Source organism: Protopterus annectens, chromosome 13.part0 (genome assembly GCF_019279795.1).
Source record: "Protopterus annectens isolate FY-2018-M chromosome 13.part0, PAN1.0, whole genome shotgun sequence".
NCBI lineage: Eukaryota > Metazoa > Chordata > Ceratodontiformes > Protopteridae > Protopterus > Protopterus annectens.
In genome coordinates, this window is record NC_056747.1 from 796,357,690 (window position 1) to 796,383,870 (window position 26,181).

At 38.8% G+C, this 26,181-nt stretch overlaps 1 protein-coding gene across 1 annotated transcript in view; it reads right to left on the reverse strand.

The window, feature by feature from the left end:
• The window catches only part of LOC122787678, a 970,705-nt gene that overhangs the window by 630,437 nt on the left and 314,087 nt on the right, over window positions 1-26,181 (reverse strand). The gene's annotated exons all lie outside the window — the stretch shown is intronic.

Below are 26,181 nucleotides of genomic sequence, written 5' to 3' on the forward strand. Positions count from 1 at the left end.
TCCAGTGAAAAAGCAAAAGTAGGTAACCCTACAATAAGTAAGCCGTAACTGCAATGTAACAAAAAACTTAATTTCATTACTTATTTAGTTTTTCTTGTTATAACTGTGCTTGTGTGTGTATTAGTTGGTTAATATGTTTTAAAAATATATCAAGTTTTGCTATCAAGCCAAACAGGTCACATACATAGTCCCTGTACGAATGGCAATCAAACCAATTTGTGTGATGGTGTAAACATCAGTAGTAGTCAAACAAGCAGAACAACAGAATGGATTGGAAATTTCACACCTAAGGCATAGACAGAGAAAAAGAAGAAGAAAAAAGATACAAGCCAATCATATTACCATCCCTATAAAAGTGATGTAATTAGCCACACAAAAAAAAAAATTTGTTATATCTACCTCTTTTTAGGACATTTATTATTTTCTAATTTTGTTATACTCCAACAGCTTGATGAGGGGCTGCCATGTTGTGTTATTTCATTGTATAGTAAAAGTGTTTTACCTTTTTGATGTAATTTCATGGTAACTGTTCTGAGAAAAAAAACATCTACTATGCCAAGATGTTTCCGCTGACTTGCCACTTACTCATAAAGCACTTGATTTATGAATTTTTTACTGTCTCTGACAAGTGTGTACACTTGCCTACTGCAATGGCCTTATTTGATTTTTGTTATTGGCCATCTGTTATATAATATTTTAAGTTACCTTTGAATGTTAGGCTTTAAATAATAGATTATTTAATGCTTTTTTGGACTCAGAATTGCAGTTCCTAGCCACATTTTAAGATGAAATATTGAAATTCATAGCCTTTGACTTACAGTGTACAGAAAAAGATGATTTCAGTCAGTACATAGGTTTAAAACATTTTGCTGATCCTGCATCTAGAATCAGTGACCTTCCTGAATACTATATTTTCTTAAGATTGTAAAAGTCTGAAGTGTAGCAGCCCCTCCTAGCTTGCACAATATCACATGTAAAGTGACAAACACTACAAGGAAGTAATGAGAGAGAGCTTACAAAAAGTCAGACTGGTGACCAAAGAAACAGATTTGGTCAGAAATCAGTAACAGCGTTACTTAAATTATATTGTCTGTGTATGTAGCATTCTTGGGACTGGATTAAGGAGAAGAAAAAGTACTCTGCGATGAGAAAATGAGATATTGGGGTAATACTGGTCTTTAACATTCAAACTGGAGTTTGCAACTAACACAAATCAAAGGGCATTGTTTAAAAAAAAATCCACAATTGTCTCCACAGCAACTTCAATAAAGCCATAAAGAAAAAGTCAAGTCAGCTGTAATGGCACATGAAGGAAAAAGAAAAGGCAGCATAGTATCATACTCTGAGCACAACATGTATTGTGGGAAGAAGTGCCTAGCTGAAAACTGTTGTTATGTCAGGATGGCTTTCGAATTAATTTGGGGCTTACAAATGTGTTTTTCAGCAGGATTGTTCTGGCAAATGCAGATCTGGGATCCTCAGTGCATTCTCTATTATCCACGCATAGTTGAAGCTTCTTTATATATGCTAGATAGGTAGATGGTTAAATAGATAGAAAAATATATAGCTTTTTAATTTACTTAACCCACAGCAGTAAATGTTTTATGAACATATACGATTTCATGATGACTAGGACCAGCCTCTTTTGCAATGCAATCATTTATTTTCCTTCTTTCATTTTTGTTATCGGGGAAGTCCAAATGATCAGACCCCATTTCCAAAGAAGGTCCCTGGAGATAAGCTTGATGAAATTTTGAAAATGCACTAAAAACAATTGCATGCATAGAATGAATATACAAAAGTTACAGTTATGTACAAGCATTATGGAACTGAAAAATAACACAGGGAAAAATGTAAAGCACATTAGTAGAAAAATGTGAAAGAAAAACCTAAGGATTGTAAAGAGAAAATAAGTATGAATAACACAGTCTACACAATACAGATATAAATAAAACTTACATAAAATCAATCTAAAATTTATAGCAGCAAAACTATTACAGAACTTCTGAACTGAAACACAAAGAAATGAACTATGTTCAATCACAGCAGGTCCACCTGGCTCTGTGGCACAGAGGGATAAAACATTGACTGCAACCCAGATGACCCAAGATTGAGAAAAGGGTATGGGGTGAGGGACTTGGGTGGTCTCACCTAAGTTGGTAATTGTAGCCCTCACTGAGGAGTTTCAAGGAGTGGGTATGCTTCCATATCACAGGCATAGATAGCACCTTCAGTGATATGAAAACCCATGTCAACTTTGGGAGCGAGTTAGGGCTGCATAACAAAAATGCCCTAATGGCTGCCAGAATGATGGCTTCAAAACTGGCTCTCACCACACAGGGAGCGAATAGGCCAGGAATGGGCTGTCAACCTATGAGGAACTAATGGGCCCGGGAGCCAATGTTTGGCAGGCAAGGATACATTAGGAAGTAAGATTAAACAGAGAGGAATATATGCGTATATAAAAATGTGAGGAATGCAGAACACAGGAGAGAAAAATCAGAAGAAATATCAATAATACTTAAGTGGAAAGAGGAGTAGTAAGACAGTATCTGAAGGGAACAGACTGGAGATATGAAGAAGAAATGTAGAGTAACTAGGTTATTAAGAATATATAGTAAAAAGTAGTAGTGATGGAAGGAAGGCAAAACACTGGTAAGTGAAAAGGAAGAAGAGCATTGAATAGGGAGGGAGACATAGTAGAAGTAGAAAGAATAAAAAGACAGTTGAAAGACTAAAGTAGTGGTGGAAGGTCCAAAAGAGTAAGGGTTGGAGAGGAGAGAAGCTCAGAGGTAATTGTGGTAACATTAGCTAAGTAAGACTATAAATAAGGATGAAAAGATGGAAGGAGTGCTAAAAGATGATTTAAGTTATACTACAAGTGCGGGGCCATTGTGATGATAAGTGTCCCCTTCAACTCATTTTTGCAGCAAGTTGTAGATTATTGTCTAATTGAAGTAGGGAATACATTCCAAAGCCCAGCTACATGGTTGAAGAAAGAAGAATCATCATGTCAGTTACTGGACTTAAAGACATCAAAGTAAGGCCAAACTGGGAGAGCTAAAACTAAGTGCATTTGTCGCCAATTTGGGAACAGAGAAGCTTATCAGCAAAGTTTTGCTGAGTCAGGGTAAATTAGTTCTTTAATTTTAGCCAAGACAAGGAATTTATTTATTTTATTTATTCACATTTGATTACTGGGAAAGTCCAACTGGGTACAAGCCCATTTTCAGCGGAGGCCTGGAGAGAAACAAAATGAAGGGAATGAAGGGCCATATACTGCTGTGATCTGTGGAAGCAGAATTTCTGATCTTTGCTATTCTATTTTAAATAAATACTCTGAAGATTTCTAGGGCTGCATAACAAAAGTGCCCTAATGGCTGCCAGAATGATGGCTTCAAAACTGGCTCTCACCACACAGGGAGCGAATAGGCCAGGAATGGGCTGTCACCCATTCTAAATATTTAAATATTTAATTTTATTTATTTATTTATTTATCATTTGTTGACCGGGAAAGTCCGACTAGGTTCCACAGAGCCTGTTTTCAGCGGAGGCCCGGGGAGAAATGCTCTAAATATTTATGCTGGAAAACTGGGAAAGATATGTTGATCATGGAAGTAGCATGTCTTAAACCATTTTATCCTAGTGTGAGGAGCCATCCAGGCAGAGATTATGTAAGGAACACCTATATTACCTGAATACAGGTCTGTTAATGAGCCCATAATTTAGTCACTGAGTTAGAATTGATAAGGAATAATGAATGTTTAGGCTTGAAGAAATTTCAGACAACAAATTATACCGTATGTTATAACCATGAGTACTATAAATTTATAAAAGCTACTGTATACATGAAAAATTTTTTTATCTTGCTTATGAGACAGAAAAAAATGGTCTGCAGCTCGTACTATGCATTCGCTTTTCAAATAGCAAGTTTCTGTTTTTGTTTCTGTTTTTGGGATAGGGAATATTTTCAACTTCCTTTGAATTTCAATTTTAAAATAATTTAAATTTAAGTTGCCATAAGCTGACAGTAGCCTGTAAAACTAAGTTATGATCATGCCAGTTATGCTTCAAAATAAAAAAAAAATCTGAATGAGAAACACTAACTTTCACGGCAGTAAATAAATAAATTAATAAATAAATATTTACATAAAATATAGGCATTTTCGAAGAAAGACAAGACCTCCTGCAGCCACCTATATCTCTTTAAATATGCAGACTCGTAGATTACTCAATGGTGGGGGTAAATAGAAGTTTCTTAATTCACAAATTCCCATGATGAAGCTCACAAGACTTGCTCCTGTTTGAAGGAATCAGGATTTAACTGAACATCATCAGTGTGTACTGTTTCAGTTAAAGTCAAATGTACATGTTATGGATTTATTTATTTATATATACACTTAGTAACTGAGAAAGTGGATTGATACAAGGACCCCTTTCAGCCAGCACCTGGACTAAAAGGCAGATGGCACAGATATTCACTTAATTCTCTAATACTTGCTTTGTCCTATTGGAAGTTGTTTGAGAGCTAGATAATACTTTGGCACTTATCAGACAGAGAAGTAATCCTGGCCACACACACACCCACACACATACCCCTACACACCCCTACACACCCCCACACAGCCACACCCCCACCCCCACACACACACCACACACATACCCCTACACACCCCCACACACCCCCACACACCCCCACACACACACACACACACACACACACACACACACACACACACACACACACACACACATACACTGCTGGGTATTTCTTCTATGGTTTCTGACATAGCTGAAGAAGGCTTTGTGGTTGTCCTTAGCAGAGGTTACAATTTTCAGCTGATACTTACTTTTGGATTATTTATTTTATTTTTGAGTTCTTTGTTGATCTTTATGTGTTCATAAGGAAGGCCATTCAGGTTTCTGCTGAGAAGGTACTCCAGCCAGGAATACAATAACACAGCACTGTGAGGCAAGAGTATCACTATGCCTGCTCCTCGCAGATGGAGTTCAGTGTAAAATAAATTGCATTAATGACACAGTGAAGTATACATCATAATGTAAGTATTAAAGTAAAAACAACTAAAAATAGGCATAGATATTTACAAGTAGCATACAGCGTCACAAGTATAAACATCATGAAGCACACTGATGGAAATAAGATCCATTTTAGATTAAACGCAAACTAGCATAGAAATTATGTAAAAGTAATCACACATGTCTCCTCTGTATATTTTTCATTAACTTCTGCAAAATTTATTTCTGTCACTTAAAAACTTGCTTTGGCACCAAATACCACCAAAGGCTGAAGTGATCCGCATTACTGAAGCATCTGCTTTAAATGCAGAAGGACTGTGGTTTCATCACAAAACAAAAAGCTTTGCAGTTGTTAATCTTGTACACATTGCATATTTCTGAGTAACCTCTTCTCTGCACCATGTGATTTAAAGTAAGGGAGAAGGAGGAACAAGCACAGTGTTGTGATCTTTGATTTTCATATAAATTACAAGTTTCTTGGTAATACTGACACATCTAATGCAACTGTCCTTGTCAATGATAAGAAGGGTAATGCTGAACCAGGTTACCACACTTTGGGACTAAACTAATATTTACTGAAATTTCACAATTATGTAGAGTAGTTGACATCAAACAAGGTCTACTTGATGTATTTATGCAAATCATTTGCAAAATTCATAGCAGATTTTGATGCCATAGAAATCCCAGTGAGTAGGTCTGGAAGCTTATTTCACCATTTAACAGAAAGGCAGATCTGTGAAGTTATGAAATAATACTTTTGCTATGTGGCATAGAAGACAAGGAGAAATAATCCTAAAAATAAACAATATTTTGTTCATAACAATATTTAGAAATAGGGCTATGGTGCTAAACGAGTAAGGCAAAAGATACCAAAGAATGGAAAAACAGTGACTGCAATCTTTCAAAAATTAAAAAGCATTGATAAAGCCAGCTCAGACAAAAATTTACTGGAAAATAATACATCAGCAGAATACAATTATGACTGATCTGTCATTTTAACAGTCTGTGGGAAGCATTGCTCTCAACTTTTTTCTCAAGAGTCTGGGACAAGGAGATGGCTAGAAGAACTAGGAGTATGTTGGAAATGAACCAGCGACTAATCTGGGAGATTGAAAACAACAGGAAGAAAACCAACAACTCAGACATTTATTTATTTATTTCAGTTTGATGACCAGGGAGGTCCACTGGGCTCAGGGAGCCCGTTTTCAGTGGAGGCCCAGGGAGAAAAGCTCCACATTACATAATGCATTTACAGTTACAATCATATTAAAGAAAACACAATTAAAATATCATTTTGTGCCATAGAACAAAATAAATTATTTGGTTACATAGTATCAAAATATTTAGGATGGCATTATATAGTGTAGGTATGGATAAATCATAGTAAGGAAATCATGGTTACAATTTTATGTTAAGCTGAAGAACAGGAATAAGTTCCTTGATTATAAGGCATCTGAAATTTAGGAAGGCAGAGGAAACTGAAACGTGAGGGGGAAAAGATTAAGAAGAGAAGTAGAGCAAAAGGTGGTAGAGGTTATTTGTGGGTTATATAGTTGTGATATTTACATTATTTACATTTAAGTTAAGTTAGGTTTTTGCTCAGAGTTAGAGAAGAGTTTAAGGGGAGGAAACAGTATTATGCTATGTGGGGAGAGAACAGTTGCATTTCCTGTTAGATGAAAGGTAGTAGTGTAGCTGAGTTTTAAAGGTTTCAAAGCTTTCCCAAGTCCTTAGAGAGGATGGCAGAGAATTCCGTTGTTTAGCTAATGAAAAGGATAGCAGAAGCTGACCAGCAGGACGATTGGGTTTGTGGACAGTGATTAGGTTTTGGTGGGTTGATCTCAGAGTCCTCAGAGGGGTGTAAGATTGGAGAATATTGGTTAGAGCTGGGCACTTAGTAGGTTGAAACATTAGTCTGTGGGCTGTAGTAATTTGGAGATAATCGAGATGGTTGGGAAGTTCAAGCCAATTTAACAAAGGAAGGGTAGTACAATGATGGGAGTAGAATTTGCCTTTGGTGGCAAATTTAGAAATCTTATTATAACAGACTTCCAGTTTAGAGGAGAGAGAGGCAGATACGTTTGTTAGAAGAGGAGCACCATACAAGAGTGAGGGGAGTAGATAGGTAGTGGCAAGAGTTTGCCTGGTGGGAGGGGAAAGAAAGTGAATGTTTCTGTATAGCACACCAAGTTTTGCATGAGGTTTCTTAATCCTTTGCTGGCTGTGAGTGTCGAATTTTAGGTGTTCATCAATAGTTACCCCAAGTAGTTTAGCGAAAGGAACAATCTTTATGGCAGTGTTGTTTTGGCTATTAATTTGGAATTAATTTTTATCAAGAGGGGAGGCTTTTGAAGGAGAGAATAACAGTATTTTGGATTTGTTGGCATTTAGTGAGAGGTGGTTTAGCCATCCATTTTTCAGTAGAGGAGAAAGCAGTTTGGGTCACTGTTTGTAGCTCAAAGAGGTTGGAGGCACAGCAGACTAAAGCTGAATCATCTGCATATTGTACAATTTTGGTATTGGGTATGGCTTTGTGGAAGTCATTAATAAAGATGTTGAACAACATTGGATCAAGTATGGATCCCTGGGGTATCCCAGTGGGGGTAGGAAGGAAGGTTGAGGTGCCTTTCCCCCATTTCATGGCTTAAGACCTGTCAGAGAGGTAGCTTGAGAACCAGGATATAGAATTCTGGGAGAGATGGAGGCTAGAAAGGTGGTTTAAGAGGTGGATGTGGGAGATAGTATCGAATGCTTTGGACAGATCGAGTAGAACTGTAGAAACAATTTTACCAGAGTCACGGGTAAGATTTACTGTGTCTAAGAAATTGAAAAGGGCAGTGATAGTACTATGGCCAGGTTGGAAACTGTGTTGGGTTTGAGTAATTAGTTGGTGATTGGCTAGGAATGGTATAAGCTGTAAGTGGATGCATTTTTTTAGCAGCTTTGAGATTGGGGAGAGGATAGCTATGGGGTGGAAATTAGAGATGCTATTGTGTTTTCCTCCTTTATGGAGAGGTAGGATAAAGGCAGCATGCCATAATTTGGGCACATAAGATGCCTGCATGGATCTGTTGATCAAGATACTGATGGGGAGAGCAATACTTTCTGCGGCTATTTTTAGGAAGGAAGCTAGAATATTGTCAGGGGCATTGGCGCATAGTTTTAATTTAGAGAGTCATTTTTTATGTGGGTGGTAGAGATGGGTTTGAGTTCAAATATTGGGGGGGTGATTGGTGGCAGAGGGTTGTGTAGGGGGGTGAAGAAGATTGGATAGGTTGAGGTGATGGGTTGTTGTTAGGGAAGGTCTTGGTAAGCTCTGCTATGGAGTTGGTAAAGAAGGAGTTGAATAGGGAGGCTATTTCAGAATCAGATTTGCATTAACAAATTAATGAATAAACATGGGATTTCAAATCATCAGTTACATTTGTGAAACATGACAGAACAAGAAAACCTGGAAATATTGGACTTTTTTTTTACTTTGTTAAACTCATAGGGGACTCAAAAGCATATGCCCTACTTCACATCATTAATGTTTGGAGGAACACTTAGGAGAGGGGAAGATGAAAGAAAGAGTTAACTGCAAGTGAAAGAAATTTTATTTTCTTAACTGTATTTATATGATACATGACATTAATTGCATGCCATAAAGAACAGCTTTTTCAGTTAATTTTGTGTGTAATAGGGATACTAAAGTAAACAGGTACACTTATTTTTTTCCTTCTTCTTGTTCAGTTTTAAGAAATGCAGGCACTGCAATGTAAAAAAAAAAAAAAAAAAAAAAGAAAGCCTTGACAAAAGAGCATTATATAGTAAAACTGATATGCCTTTTCCTATCTTTGCATAAGGTATGACTGGATTAAGGCCCTTGTCTTGATTTAATAACAAGTTTTAAGGGGAAGCAAATAAATAAAAGAACACTGACTATAATGAATACTGAATAGCATTTACCTCTTGCACTTAAATGTTTTCATTGCAATATGTGCAGTGGAATGCGCTGTGTAGCTGGTCCTCATATTTCTATGCAGACAATCTGATAAGGGGAAATAAAACAAAATGTTTCTTTCTTTCAATTGCTATGAGATAATGTTTTCTGTAAACATTCAAGTTGTTTTCATTTGGGAGAGGAAAAAAGCGAAGACAAAAAACAGACAGCACTTAGTAGAAGTAGAAGCACAGGGTGTATCATGTGTCCTAGCATTGATAACCTTCGTTAGAGGTTAATTCAAACCTGTATGTGTGGCTGTCAGTCTGGGACAATTGTTCCTGTTAGGAGGGTTAAACTTCATCATTTGAAGGTGTACATGTGTCTTTTTATTAAATTAATAAGTTTTGGGTGTGTTCTGGAGGTATGTTTTTTCTGAGGGTAATCATTAAAATAAGACATTTTGCAAGATGTGACATAGATTTAGATAAATATGTCAAGAAACAACTGTGCAAAATATCACCCTGCAAACATTAGTGTATGCATGTAACACAAAAGCTGGAAGTAGACATTAAAAAACTTATATGCATAACATGTGGGAATAATAACTTGCTATCATAATGACACTTTTCATATTATCTTTAAATGTGAATAGCCTCACAGATATATACAAAAAAAGAATAGTGAACTAAATTAAAAAAATGCAGAGTACAAATAGTTATGCTACAGGAGACACATTTGGAAAGAACGGAGCATGTGAATTTGATAAATAAAGGATTTCAGGGTGGTTATTCAGGGGAATATCTGGGACAAAGGAAAGGGCAGTACTTATATTAATTAGAAGAGGAGCTCCAGTAGAGATAGAAGAGGAAAAAAGATAATGGTAGATATGTAGTAATAAGGGGCTACAGGCTAGGGAGGAGGATTACACTGGCATATAATTATATCCCACCTAAAACTGCTATAATAGATCTTAAGAAAATTCTGGGAGAAATAATCAGCTTTCAGCAGGGAATATTACTGACAGTTGGGGACTGGAATTTGATTTGCAACAGTGAGGATACATCTGAGGGCCTAGAAATAAAATATAACAAAAGAGGGTAGATTTTTGAAGAAATTTATGAAAATATTTGATATGGAAGATGTGAATTCAGTAGTAGCAGTTTAGAGAGAATTTACATATTATTCCCCAAGATACAAAAACTAGGCTAGGCAACGCAGAAACTATGTTTCAGAGGACCATGTGCATTTAATTAAAGTTTTAATACATATTGAATAGGTATTTTAGATCACGCACCAATAATAACTGAAATAAAAATACAGGGTAATGAAATAAAAATGAGACACTGGGGGTAATGAAATATAAATGAGACACTGGGGCTTCCTAAACTATCTGTTAAACAAATGAGTAATTAAAGGAATAGGTAGTAGAAATTATTTGGGAGTTATTAGAGAAGACAGAAATTTCTTCCGAAAATATAGATAGAAAGTTGGATATAATTAAAGGAGAGTTTAAAAAGAGATATTATTAACAAGTAACAAGAATTACAACACGTAGAACACAGAATTATTTAGTGGGACTGACAAAGGTTAAAGTATTGCAGAATAGGGGAAAATCTCACAGAACAAGAACAGGAGCAATTGCACAGTACTAAAGAGAAAATAAGGGATAACCTGTATAACATCTATGAGTTTAGAAAGACTGCTGTCAAACAATTGTGTTTTGATAACTCCAGAGCACAAAAACTTTTAGTGCGGCAGCTCAGGCTACAGAAAGGAGAAAGAGTTATTGCCAAGCTTAGGGAGCTTATAACAAGAAAAATAACCAGAAATTCCGTAGAGGTATTAGAAATATTTCAGAAATTTTATGAAAATCTGTATAAATCAGATAAATGTGGAAATCAAGAAAAAGTACAAATGGAAATGTTTATGGAAGAATTAAATATGTTAAGGTTAGAGGTAGATGAGGCTCAATTACTAACAGTTAGGATAGGTGGAGATGAAATAAAAATAGTGATGTATAACCAACCTAGAGGAAAGTCCCCAGGAATAGATGGCATTCCTGTGGAAGTTTGGAAGCTAGGAGGGAAGAAAGTGATTAAGATCTGGAAGGTTTTGTTTTAACAGTATTTAAAAAGAAAATAGAAACAACGGCATTGTGGAAGAAAGCTGTGTTGGCTGTAATACCTAAAGATGATAAACACCCATCAGATCCAACTTCATATAGGCCCATTTTGATTCTTAACCATAATTATAAAGTGTTTATGTCTATAACGGCAATAAGAATGGCAAAAGTGATGCCAAAATTGATAGAGATGGATCAGTATGGTTTTGTGGTGGGTTGTGGATAATAATTAATAAAGAGTTGAAGGATTTTATCTGGGAAGGGAAGAGGGCAAGAGCCAAGTGGGTAAGTCAATCCTTACAAAAGAACATGGTGGTTTGGGATTACTTGATTTGAGGGGGTATTTCAGAACTACACAATTAAGGCTCCTATACATAACATAAACAGAAAGCTATAACTCATAGTGGAAAGGGATGATGGTGAAATAGGGAGAAGCTTAAGAAACAAGGATTGATTGGGATTATGGATGCAGATCCTTAAGGAAATAATAATAGCCATACAGAATATTATATTCATAAAGTAGCAGAAAGTATTCTAAGAACTAAGTCAACACAGTACTGGAGAAAATAGATTTTGCCAATAGGGATGACTGCAAATAGGGGTACAGAGAACAGGAAAGAGAGGACTGGAAATTACTGCAGAAAACTGGAAAATGAACCAAGGTATTGGGAGCAAATAATTAGAGAGGTAAAGGTAATAGAATGGGAAGAGGCCAAGAATTCATTTGGACTGCAAGACAGAGATTACCTTCCCTGTCAGCGAATGATATCAGGGTAAAGCAAAGAGAAAGAAATAGGGGAATCATAAGTGAAAGACCAGCACTGGTAGAGTTTTTAGTAGAATCTAGAACAGAAGCTGCTGTTAAAAAATGATAATTAGTAGGGTATATAAAATATTGCATGATAACTATAGGAATTAGAGGAGGTTAGAAAGGACTGTGAAGAGAGAGAGAGTGAATAAGCAATTCACAAAGAAACAATGGAGGAATGTATGTATGGAACCCGAATATGAAACAAAGTCTAGAAGATTTAGGATCTTTGCTTGGAAGTGTTTGCATAGGTATTTCTATGCACCAAGCAGACTCCAAAGGATTTTTTTCTCATGGAAATTGCAAATGTTGGAGGTTTGAGTGTGAGGCAAATGGGAACATATTTTTGGGAGTGTAATGAGTTGGCAGACTTGAAGAAACTCCCTGCAGACAACTCTAACATAAATGCTGTATGAGCAAATTATTTTTGAGCTATGATGTTGTTGTTGTTGTGGCTTTCGGCTTTTCCCGGTTAGGGGGTCGCCACAGCGGAACTCTGGTCCGCTAATGATTGGCAGTAGATTTTTACGTGCCGAGTTGCCAGCCCTGAAGCACAATCTTCAACGAAGGTACGCCCATTCACGCATGTCTCCACACAGAAGATGCTCTAGCTGAGAATCGAATGGGACAACATCTTACTGTGAAGCGACAACGCTACTGCAGCACCACCACAGCAGTCATATTTTGAGCTATGATAAAGAATCAAAATTGACTAGACGTAGTAAGGCCTTGCTAATTTTAATTCTGGCAGCCTCCCAAAAAGCAATTACTATAAAATGGAAATCAAAGTCTAAGCCAATTGTACTATAAGTAGTGAATATAGTAACAGAGATAAAACAACTAGAAATGGGATCTTTAGAAAAGGGTAGAAGCAAATTACATAAAAAATGGGAATTGTGGGAACAATACATGCAGAATAATGTTTTGGAGGAGGAATGATGTTTAAGGAAGACAGGAATTAAATGAGCTTTGAACTGTTTGACTGACAATGACTGGATAGATTGTAAGTGATGTGTAACTTTTGCAACTGAAAATATGTCAATATGGTTTGTTTTCATTTATATAAATATATGCTTGCCTATGTCATAAGTGATAATTTAATAAAATGTTTCTTGTTTAAAAAAAAAAACAAGAATCTGGCACAAAACCAAACATTGTGTGTGTGTGTGTGTGTGTGTGTGTGTGTGTGTGTGTGTGTGTGTGTGTGTGTGTGTGTGTGTGTGTCTGTGTGTGTGAGATGTGGGAACAAAGGAATTTTTTTTAATTACTCTAATTCATGTAAATAGTAGTAGAACAGGTTTTACATCGACGTGCATTTCTGAATAATAAGAACTATAAAATTCTAATGTCACTGATTTATCTGAAAACCAAACATTTTTGATGTATAGGGTAAAAGGGAGGCAACAATCAGGAGCATTCTGCAAAATTAGGGACAGTTGAGAGATATGGAGGGGAGTAATTAAGTTATCAGCCTTCAGCAATGATGACTGATAATGAGGCAAAGATTACATCACCAGAGAAACCTAAATGCCAGAAATATGGTAATAAAAACTTATTTGGGAGTGTACAAAGTATTCTTTGGCCCTAATAGAAAGTGGACATTCTTCTATCTAATGCACCTACTGAAGCAAATACAAGAAGTGGCAGTGGGATGCTATGGAAGTACTGCACCAAGTTAAAAACATGAGTCTAATAGGGCCACATTAGATTTACTTTGATTGAATTGTAGCTTTTAGCCAAGCCATCAAAAAACATGATTCAGTCAGATTTCAGTTGGTCAGTGCAAGATGGTATTTCTCCCCACCCACAAGCAGAAGTGACTCCTAAGTTAGTTTAATTAAGTTTGAGAATAAGTGAACATATTTGCCTTGAACGAGAATCATAGCTCTGCCACAAATGCTGCTTAAATAACTTGACCAAACAAGCTTCTGATCTTTTATTTATTTTTATTTTTTATTTTATTAAAAGTTTGTTCAATTAAATAGCTTTTGGCTAAGTGTGAGAAAACTGTGCAACAGTGGTCTAAATGCAGTTCACCGTGGCCTGTGGGAAAAAATACAGCTCAAGGAGTCCTAAAGATTGACAGTATGATTAAAATTTTCAAGGGACTTGAAAAGTGAAAGTTGTTCTAGTGGATGAACAAAGCCTGTTGGATACTAATTTGGCTCTGCTCAGGAAGTCAGCCCTACTTTTACATTCCTGCTCTGTCTACTATGTTACCATTAACAGACAGGTAGCTATTCTAAATGCAGCATTCCAGGTTAGTAGTTGTAGGAAATATTAGAGAAGAACAATATTAGTGAAATTACTACATTTCATTTTTTTGGATCGACCCCAGTAAAGGTTTAACTTGAAAGCACAGATCCCCAAATTTTTAAACATAAACTTTCTACAGTCTGAAGGAGTTAGCCTAGAACAGTTAGTTGAGAAAAGCTACATATTTGTTGTTAAAATGAAATGCAGTTAAGTAAGAGGGAATATTCTTAGGGTATGCAAGAGAAACAAGATGATAACTAAAAGTAAACAGCTGACACTAAACCACAAAGGCAGAATATACCACTAAAAAGCACAGTAGAATAATAGCTAAAATATAGCAAATATGAGTAGGATACAATCAAGCTAGCCACAGTATTCAATGGTTTTGTTAACTGTGAAGATGTTCTTTGCAAATTAGAATTATGCAGATTCACTAAGATATGTGGATAACATGCTTTCTGGGAATGGATCCACTGCTTCAAGACCACATTCATCAGATTGTTTTAATCAGGCACTTGGAATCACTAAAATACTGTAATCAGAATGTATTGATGAATCAGGGATAGTATGGCATGAAGGACAGAATGGAAGCATGAATCAATTATTACATGGCCTTGTAGGGAAAGCAACAGGGTTAGAACAGGGTGATCTATGCAATTGGTACTCACTGAAAAAAAATACAAAGTAAGGAACACATGACTAACTCTAGAAAGGCAAATCAGTAACTTAGCTGGTTATTTCATTTTCTACATCATTTACTGCTATTTTATGGAATAGGTATTGACCTGGCAAAATAATGGAAAGAAGCTATTTAAAATGAAAAAAAATGTTTTTGTGACAAAGGGGGATACTGCCAGCCCAGCTATCTGGAATTTTGTAAATAATTATGTCATTTGTGAATATCAATCAACATGATTCATATAAGATGCTGGTGTTACAATTGTATTAGAACTGTACGTCATGTGTATATCAAACTAGGTTTGTACAGACATGTGTGTTGAAAAGATAATTTATAAAGTGCTTGTGCTTAAAATGCAACCACAGTGTGCGCTACTGTAATAGAACAGAAATATGCATGCTCTATTGTAACTGTTTAAATGTATATATTTTAACAGTGGAAACATGAACACAAGAGGTTATGTCATTCTGCAAGCTATCCCAGCAGTAATATTTGAGATAATTTAAGATGTCTCTGAGTGAGACAGAGCATTCTGTATTGTCTTGGACCTGACAAGATCCAGTCACCACACATCTGCCTTGCTCTTAAGTTAACTAGGCTATAGTAATTCTCTTAGATTCAGTCAGGAATATAGCAAAGCATAGTTTAGATGCTTCCCTTTATTTATTTGAGACCGTCCTGCAATGTTGTTTTAAATATTTCTTGGGGTTTTGAACTCTGATGTCACTGTGAATCTATATTTAGTATTGACTTGTTCTTTTATTTATTATTAAATATATTTAAACCTTTCATTGTGACTGATCTTTGTAGAGATATTTAAGTTTTGAGAGATATATGGCCTCAAACTGAATGCCAAGAAATGCATCACTATCCCCTTTGGGGAAAATGTCATCCCCACTAATTATCACATTAATAACATTCTAAGCATGCAATCAGTCGTGAGGGACTTGGGCACCCAGGTTGACAACAATCTGACTTTTGACCACCACGTTGCCTCCGTTATATGGAATGTTTTCTACATGGCCCACCTCATAAATAAGGGTATTTCATCCAGGAACAAGGAGGTTATAACATCCCTGTACTCCTCCCTTATCAGACCCATTATTGAGTACAATGCCCCCTTCGGTATGTACCTTGTCAAACACATGCAACAGTTGGAGAGATCACAGAGGTTCCTGACCAGGACAATCCAGGGTCTCAAACACCTATCCTATGCAGATAGGCTAAAAGCCTTGTCCCTCTACTCATTCTCATATAGACTGCTCAGAGGTGACCTGTGTCTGGCCTACAAGGCCATGGAGTTGCTGCATATCTGTAAGACAAACTCCATTCGTGCAACCTGCATGCAAGGCCTAAACCTGGTCTATGACATTAATATAACTTGTTGGCAGGATGGATTTGTGTCCCAAAGACTCCCTAATCTGTGGAATAGACTCTATTCATGTCAAGCAGAGTACCTCTCTAGCCCTCTTTAAGAGGAACCTGGACGACTGGATGGGAAACAGAAAATACATCCCTGGGATCCCATCTATATCCCTGCTGGACAGGGGAAACAGGTGCTGACTTTGAGGGAACATGGGTGAAATTCTTGGCTAGGCTTATAGGGGCCTCTGGGCCAATAGCCTAGTATCATCCTATGAACCTATGAGAGTACTTGCATATTTATTTGGTGACACTGTGGGCCACTCCTAATAGCCTTGTTCTTGGTCAAACTACCATTTATATTAATAGTAACATTACACAGTAAGATTTGTCACCCTTTGTTAAGGGCCTTAAAGTAGCTGATAAGGAATTAGCTGGTGGCAGTGATAACTACCTTATATTCTGTGTAAAATAGGGCATAGCTAGTAAACCTCTGCCAGCCTTTCCCAGGTGTGTGTGTGAGTGTGTGTGTGTGTGTGTGTGTGTGTGTGTAAATCAAACCTCAAAGAGTGTGTTTGTTAGCTACTTGGGCAGAGACACAAAGCACTGGTTGGACAGAGAGAGTGCTGGAGATCTTGGCTTGGCCACTCAGCTGAGATCTCAACTCCATAGCTGTGCCAGTGGGGAGTCTTATTGGGGATCTGGAAAAAGAGGGAAAAACCATCCCTGGACTGACTGCGGTTTTTGCGTGCTCTTAAGGGAAATTGCACTTGATGCTGAGAGCTGCATCTGGAAATACTGTGTGTGTACCTTGTCATCCTCCCAGTGTACATCCGCCACTGTTGCTAGTGGTGAGGACTGAGGCTCCTTGATTACTGGTTCAGTGGTGGGTCATCACATTTATTGGTTGGCAGTAATGGGATCACCACATCACATATTAGGATTCAGTGGTGTGGATATTAAACTCCTGTTGCCTATAAAAAGTGGTTACTAAAGAAGGTATTTGTACTGCCAAGCAGCCACACAGTAGACATTCAAAGTTTCATATCACAATAGTTTTTTTTTTCTTAACTTAGTCAGGAAGCAGAGGCAAGGATGTCAGCAGAGGAGTATGGCAAGCTGACAAGGAGCCGGTTGGCTGAGAAGTGCCAAGCCAAAGGACTGGTGCATGCTAACCTGACTAAAGCAGAAATGATTGCAGCCTTAGTCACAGCTGCATCACAGACCAACAACCAGGTGGACAACCAGACTGGCTATGGGGATGTACAACTATCAGAAAATGGACAATTCAACCTTGCTTCAGAGGATTTAAAAATCCATCTGGAGTTAAACAGACTTGAACTGAAGGCCAAACATTTGGAAATAGAATCAGCAGAAAGACTGATGAGTTTGGAGGCTGAAGAAAATGAGAAACAGAAACAAATGGAATTAGAATGAGCAGAGAGACTGAGATATCTGGAAGCAGAAGAAAATGAGAGACAGAGGCAGCATGAAAAGTAGATGCTGACTCTTCACCAGGGTCATGGAGGTAATGGGGAAGGGAGTAACCGTACCCCAGAAGCAATAAGTAAATTTCTTCCACAATTTACAGAGGGTGATAGTTTTGATACCTTTATTCATGTGCTTGAAAGGGTATGTAAACACTGTAATGTTGACTAAGGGCTCTGTGTATGGTTCCTGACCCCTTTATTCCATGGTAAAGCTGTAACTGCTATTTCTAAATTGTCTGATACTGATTGCTTAAATTATAATACTGTTAAAAATGGTTTATTAGGGTGTTTTAACTCATTCCTTCCAGTGCTGCTCTTTTGAGTGTGTACCTTTAACTCCCAGTGGGTGTGGCTTGAGTCTTTAAAAAATGAAATTATCATCTTACATTTGTAACAAATATTCTCTGACAGACAGGGACGTTGGGAGGCATACGCACTGTACAGATTTCAGTACAACTTTTGTCGAAGGGGGGTAGCTTTTTTGAAAAAAAAAAAAAAACATACGTATTTAAAGGGTGTTGGCTCCTTTAAGGAGCATACCAGCCAGTCGGAAGTGAGCTCACATCATGTCCGGTTGGCTGCGAGCGGGAAACAGTCTGAGTTGGAACTTGGAAGGCAAGCAAGCAATGGATTCGCGAGCAGGAAACTGGAAGGCAAGCAATGGATTCGCAAGCAAGGGCAAATGGATTATCAGAAGGCAAGGGCAAATGGATTATCAGAAGTCAAGCGTGTTCAGATTATTATCGGAAGGCAAGGGCGTTCACATTGAAGGAAGGGAATCAATGTTTGAAGTGTGTGTGTGTGTGTGTGTGTGTGTATGAATGCCCCCACATACTACACCTGCTGGCTATAGGTGTTCAGGCTCGAACCCTGTACCTTTGCTTCAGTGTAAGAACAGCCTAAAGTCCCTAACCACCACCATTTCTGAACTTTGTTCAGATTTGCTTTTCTAATGGTTGTGAGCTATGGTGAGAACTGAAGTTGCATTTCTCCCATTATTGTTTTTGATGTTTGTCCAGGTTTTTTGTGCTAAGAGGTTGAGAGCTATCTAAATGATAGCCATTAAGTTTGTCTTCCTATTTTTCAAACTGCTGATTTAGCATAGTGGTATGTTGTACTGACTATAGTGCATATGGTTCTGGGTTCAAGACATGCATGGTGATAACACAGCATTTTATTCTAGCAACTTTTCAAAATTATACAAGCAATGTTTAAAATGTGTCCCTGTTTTTGGGCTTTTGTCCCCCCCCCCCCAATAAATGTTGGCTTTTTCCAGATTTCTTGTGCTGCAAAGTTCAGAGATACAGCTGAGTGTCAACATTTTACAAGGAGCTGAGAGCTGCAGGGGAACTTAAGTTTAGTGCTGCTTATGCAGAGTCTGCTTGTACTGTTAATAGCACAACAGGTAGTGTACTTGCTTTTGATGCAGAAGGCTGTGGGTTCTTCTCCCACAGTAGGTAGATGCATTGCTGATACTGTACTGTGTTGTAAAGGGGGGTGGATGCTGTAGTCTGTTTTGGCGAAGATATCTAGTAGTAACTATGAACCTGTTATCAGTTTGCCATCCATTCCCTATTGCATTGTTTTTAATGCAACATAGGCAATTTATTCCTCAAGGGCAACAGGCACATTATTTGTAGATGAAACCATGAAATATAAAGTTGTTTGCTAGCAGCAGCCTCTTCATTAGTTACAGATTTCTCTAATGTGGAATTATGTAGATGGCTTTTACTAGTTCAGAGATTGTGCATATTTGCTGATACTGGTGGACTGTAGAAGTTTGAGTAGACTTTTATGATGGAAGGTGTATCAAAGAGCATGTGTATGTTTCATGTGCAAGGGGCCTATGATTTGAAAACAGCCCAAAGTTAATCTTTATCTGCCACTGGCAAAATGTATTTTCTTTGAATGTGGGTTTCAATGCTGTTTCAATGAATGTGAGTTTCAAGGGCAGAGAAGTTTTAATGCTAAGTCTAGTTTCATTGTGAGACTGCATTGCTTTGTTTAGCAGATATGTATTGGTGTTCATGCTGTAAAATGCAAAATAAAACTTTTTCTGGCAAATCATTTAGGAATGAAGTCACTAAATAATGACCGATAAGTTTCAGACGTCATAATCTTCAGAAAAATGCATGCTAAAGCAAGACCTGATATTCTAGCAACTGTCTTAAGTTTATACAAGGTCAATTTTTAGTACTGTTTGTATGTTCCCCCAATATATTTGGCCTTGTCCAGATTTCCTGCATTAAGAGGTTGAGAGGTATGTGCAAATAAATCGCTTTATAGAATTAGGAATATCCAAACATCTCAAATGTCCCCAATTTTGGCTCAAAATGTTGCTCTCCCCCTAATAATCTCTCTGCAAAATAGCAATTTTGGAAGAAAACGTGGAGGGTTTACTTTACTTTTATAAATAACTGTAATGATCAGAGTTATACATTACTTTTATATCAGAAATGCATGTAGATTCTCTAATTTTGTCAGCTGCTCTAAGTTAACTGTGCTCATATTAAAATGGTGTCCCTTCTTTGACAGGTTCCCAGCTGTATTGTCTGGCAATTTTATATTTTTGCATCACATTTTTGGTCCGTTTTTCATAAAATTGCGTTTTTCTGGCAAATTAGTGGCAAATTGTTAAAGACTGAAGTTAGAAAATAATGGCAGACATTTGAGTTTCAGATTTCATACCTTTCAGAAAATTTGTACTAATGCAAGACCTACTACTATTCTATTATCTTTCTAAGTTTATAAGAGCAATATTTAAAAAATGTCCTTATTTTTGGGCCTTTGCCTCAGTTTTATTTATGAGTTTGTTGCTCTAAGAGGTTGAGAGGTGTGTGTGTGTGTGTGTGTGTGTGTGTGTGTGTGTGTGTGTGTGTGTGTGTGTGTGTGTGTGTGTGTGTGTGGTAGGTAGCATACCTCTCAACTGTCCAAATTTTGCAGAATGTCCAGATTTTTGCCCCATATTTTTTGTCTGTTCCTCATAAATTTTGTGATTTTTCTAGAAAATCATTGAAGGCTGAAGTTGCTAAATAATGACAGACATTTGAGTTTCAGACTTCATGTCCTTTAGAAAAATTCATACTAGCACAAATCCTGTTATTCTAGCAACTTTCTAAGTTCACGAGAGCATTATTTAATATCTGTCCCTGTTTATTTTAGGCTTTGTCCATATTTCTTGCACTAAGAGGTAGGTAGGGGTGTGTGTGTGAATGAAACATCCTAGTTAGGGGTAGCAGGTGGTTAGTAATTTACTCAAGCTCAAAACCTGTACCTTAGTTACAGAAAACAAAAGCATAAATTCTCTACCCAACTACCATGCTGCATTTTTCAAAGAACTGACATTTCAGGTTAATTTTCAATTCAAGGAACCGAGTTTGAGTGAATTTATATTATATTACTGAAGAGGCATTACAGCGAATGCCTCTTCATCGACACTAAAAGAGCGAACCGTGAATTACGAGAATGGCCGTAGCTTGGCTGGGGAGGGGGGTAGCAGTTTGAGAGCTGTGAGTACAAATTTGAAAATCCTAGCTACACCCCTGCTGACAGAGGTCAAATATCAATACAGTTGCGTTTACCATCATGTATGCTTCGAGATAAAATAATCTGATAGCATGATTTTGGAATTATTAATGCAAATATGAACAGGCAATATTTGATGCCTAAAGATGCAGTAGGAGGTAACTGCAGAAATGGCTGGAGGCGCACTCGACTGTAATGAGTTAACACTTGAAGGTTATAGAAAAACGTTTTGTGAGCATAGTGCAAATATATTGCTGAGTAAGCACTTATATTCATAGATGAACGAGTGGGTGTCAGGTCACCACTTTTGAAGGGCTGGCAGACCTTTTAGTGAGGAGCAAGCCCTTAAGACTTTGCCTGAAGACATGAGAATCTGGTTAGCAGATAGAGAATGTAATACTGCAGATGAGTTGGGGAAAAAGGGAGATGTATTCCCACTAAGCAGTGCATTATTGCATAGGAAAGGGTTTACACAGTGCTGCTCATGGGTCTAAGGGAACCCATGGTAGGCAGCCTAAACCATCCCAACAGAGTGTGCTAGTAGCACAGGAAGCCACTAGTTCAGGCACATGGTTAGCAGCAAAGGTTAAATATCTTAAATGTAACCAATGGGGCAATGTAGCATATAGATGTCCATGGAGGCAATGTGGGGAACAAGAGGTGGGGGAGCCAACAAGTTGGAATGATAGAATGCCAGCAGTAAATTGTCTGGAGACAACAAGGGTACCAAACTACCACAAGAAGTTATATCCTATCTTAGCAGATGAGAAACAGGACACTTCTAAGAAAGACACAGCTTCTGACCTAACCATTGTGAAGCCTGCAATGGTTAAAGAGGAGCACTACTTGCTTGGGCAGTCTACTCCAGTCAAAGCTTTAGGAGGGGACCTCATTTCAAATGTCTTTGGCTAGGGTTCACCTTGACTGGGAGGGTGGAAAAGGAAACAAGCAAGTAGGTGTGTTTTAGGATATCCCTGAAATGTCCTGAGAGGGAATGATTTTGATAATGCAGTACCTTGTGTGTAAGCACTTATACTCAGTCAGAATTGAAGACAAGCATGTGGATCTAGTAGCCTGGGGGGACCCAGACAGGCTGCACACTTGAAGCCAGGTCTGGTGAGGTGGCTACTTCAGGGAGGGAGCTACACTGTAGCAGTGAGACTGAAGGTGGCCACAGCTGCTGGTGGGTACTGATGATCCCTTGGACAGAGTGACTGCAAGGGCAGAAGTGAGTTGTAGTACCCAGGCCAACAGAGAGGCACTGCTGTCAGAGGATACCAGACTTGCTGTGGAAGGGGAGCTGGGAAGGGTTACAAAGAGAGAGTTGAGACAGGCTCAGCTCTCAGACCCTACATTAAAAAGCTTCAGGGAAGTAGCCAGAGAGATACCTGATTGTCAAGGAAAAGGGGAATCTGTATAGTGCATCAAAGGGTTACTGTAGAGGGAGTGGACCCCTGAGGGTGGGCTAGAGGGTGAGTGGATCCAGCAGTTGGTAGTGCCCAGGGGTTACCATCTGGCACTTCTAGCCATAGCCCATAACATTCCGTTTGCAGGTCATATGGGCATAAAGCATACTGAGAGACACATTATACACAACTTTTATTGGCCTGGGATTTCTAGGGATGTAATAGGGTACTGCAGGACCTGTGTGTAGTGCCAAAAGGTAGGAAAGGCAGGAGACAAGGTCAAAGCTCCTTTGGTACCTTTGCCTGTGACTGAGGAGCCATTTCAGAGGGTAGCTATGGATATTGTGGGGCCTTTGAGTACCCCAAGTTCCACAGGGAAGAAGTATATCCTATTGGTTTTAAATTAAACTACAAGATACCCTGAAGTGGTGGCCCTGTCCTCCATTGAGGCAGAAAAGTTGGCAAATGCTTTGTTAGAGATTTTTGGCAAGGTAGGTTTTCCAAAAGAAATACTGACTGACAGAGGTGCCAATTTCTCATCAAAACTGCTGGCTTGTCTGTGGGAGCACTGTGGGGTAAAACACCTAAAGACCACCCCCTACCACCCCAGACTAATGGTCTGGTGGAGAGGTTTAACTCTACACTAAAGATCATGCTGTGGGCATTTGCAGACCAGTTTAAGAGGGAGTGGGACAAATATATACCCCATCTGTTGTCTGCTTACAGAGAGGTGCCCCAGGAATCCATGGGTTTTTCACCCTTTGAGTTGCTGTATGGGCATGGGGTGAGGCGACCTCTACATTTGATTCTTGATGAGTGGGAGGTTGAGTGTGAATCCCACAAGGAGTCTGCTGTGGCATATGCCATAAATCTCCGGACAAGGCTCAGGGAAGTCATGGGCTTGGCCCAGGAGAACCTAGTAGAAACCCAACAGCAGAAAAAGGTGTGTGTGTGTGTGTGTGTGTGTGTGTGTGTGTGTGTGTGTGTGTGTGTGTGTGTGTGTGTGTGTGTGTGTGTGTGTGTGTAAATCAAACTTCAAAGAGTGTGTGCGTCATCTGCTTGGGCAGGGACACAAAGCACTGGTTGGGTGCTGGAGGTATTGGCTTGACCACTCAGCAGAGATCTCAACTCCATATCTGCGCCATGGGGAGTCTTACTGGGGATCTGGAGAAAGAGGGAGAAACCAGCCCCAGACTGACTGTGGTCTCTGTGTGCTCTTAAGGGAAATTGCACTTGATGCAGAGAGCTGCATCTGGAAATACTGTGTGTGTACCTTGTCATCCTCTCAGTGTACATCCCCCACTGTTGCCAGTGGTGAGGATTGAGGCTCCTTGATTACTGATCCAGTGGTGGTTCATCACATTCTTCACCATATAAAAAAGCAAAAATAAAAAAATAAGAAATTAAGATGCCCAGATAGATAACAAAGCCAGATAAATTAACTATGTACTATAAAAGGGTATTACAAACAACCCATAACAGTTGTGAAATACTAACAAGAAAATAGACAACCGAAGGCAGGTTATGATGCTGCCAAGAACAGTTATGCAGGGTGCTATAGGAGCATGTTTTAAAAAAGTAGTTGTCTCAATGAATCAATCGCCACTGATTCTAAAGACAACCACAAAGGATTCTATAGCTATGTCGAGAATTTCAATGGCAACACTCAGATCTGCTCTGAGTTACAGCACAATGGCACTAAATATACAGTACCAACTGATATTGCCAACATCCTGGCAGACAGGTTCAGTGCTAACTTTACCCTCTCTCATCCCCTAAAGGGCCCATCTCTATACCAGAAGAATGCAAAGTACCTGTAATCACGGCTGCACAGGTATAAAACACACTCTCCAAAGCCAGGAAACAGCATCCATGGGACCTGACAACATCCCAGGCTGCGTTCTACATGAACTACAGAATGAACTGGCACCCCACCTAAGTACCATGTTCAATCATAGCCTCACCTCAGGCTTTGTGCCCACTGAATGGCACACAGCAAGGGTTATCCCACTCCACAAAGGGGGAGCCACCACGGACCCTGGGAACTACTGCCCCATTAGCCTGATGAGCCTGGTCTGCAAGGCTATGGAGCGTATCATCATGGAACTTATAAACAATGACATTGGTACTCTCCAAACTCTGGACCCTACCCAGTTCGGGTTTGTAAAAGGCAGAGCATGTCTCCTAAACCTGATAGACTTCTTTAAAGCAGTCACCAAAGATGTAGATGAGGGTAAGGTGGTACACACAGCCTATCTAGATCTCGCCAAGGCTTTCAACACCATCCCCCACTCTGGAATTATAGGCAAACTCACTAAACTAGGTATAAATCCCTATGTCACAAGATGGGTTGCCAACTGGCTCACTGACCGAACCCACACTGTGAAAGTAGCAGACTCTAAATCCAACTTCAGACCAGTGACAAGTGGAGTACCACAGAGTTCAGTCCTGGGTCCTCTCCTGTTTGGTATCTACTTCTTTGAAGTACAGGCTAACACAGAATGTCTTTGGCTAACAAAGTTTGCAGATGACTGCAAACTAGGAGCCATAATCAAATCTCCTAACGATGTGGACATCCTACAAAAGGGCCTCACTGAGACAGATGCCTGGTGTCAAAACTATGGCCTCAAGCTTAATGCCAAAAAGTGCATTATCATCCCTTTTGGTAAAAACTCTGTACCCATGAACTACCACATAGGTGGTACTTAACACCAAAAGTCTGATAAGAGACCTTGGGACACAGGTGGACAGTAGTCTCTCCTTTGACAATCACATAGCCACAGTAGTCAGGAAATCCTTCTAGGTGGCACACCTCATCACAAAACGTTTCTCATCCAAGAAAAAAGAGGTCATTGTTCCCCTCTACTCATCACTCATTAGATCCATTATAGAGTACAATGCCCAGTTTGGTATGTACCTCACAAGACATCCACAACAACTGGAAAGGCCACAGAAATACCTCACAAAGAGGATTGCCGGCCTCAAACAGATGCCCTATGCAGACTGTCTCAAAAAGCTTTACTCTGTCGCATATCGCCTACTCAGAGGTGATATCTGCCTAACATACAAAGCTATGTCAAACCCAGAGCTGTTGGACATGCTCCACATAAAGAAATCCCAATCTCTCCGAGCTGCATGCTCTAGGGACCTAAACCTTGTCACCACAATAAACAGAACATGCTAGAGGGATAGATTCCTGGGTCAGAGACTTCCCATACTCTGGAACAAACTACCTATCTATATCAAACAAAGCTCCTCATTAGCACTCTTCAAGAAAAATCTTGATGATTGGATGGAAGATAGGAAATTCACCCCGGGAATCACTTCTGTGGCTCTGCTTGACAGGGGCACAGGAAAATAATTTTCTTGGGTGGCAAAAGCCAAGGTACCATTTGGCTAGGCTTATATAGGCCCTAGGGCCAATAGGCTAGTACCTACCTATGAACCTATGATTACTTTTATGTTGCCTCAGAAAGGAAGACTTGCCAGGAAAAGCAGTACAAACTGTACAAACCATCATAACAACATGTACGTAAAATTTAAATCAGAAATGATTCAGAGAAGATAAGCA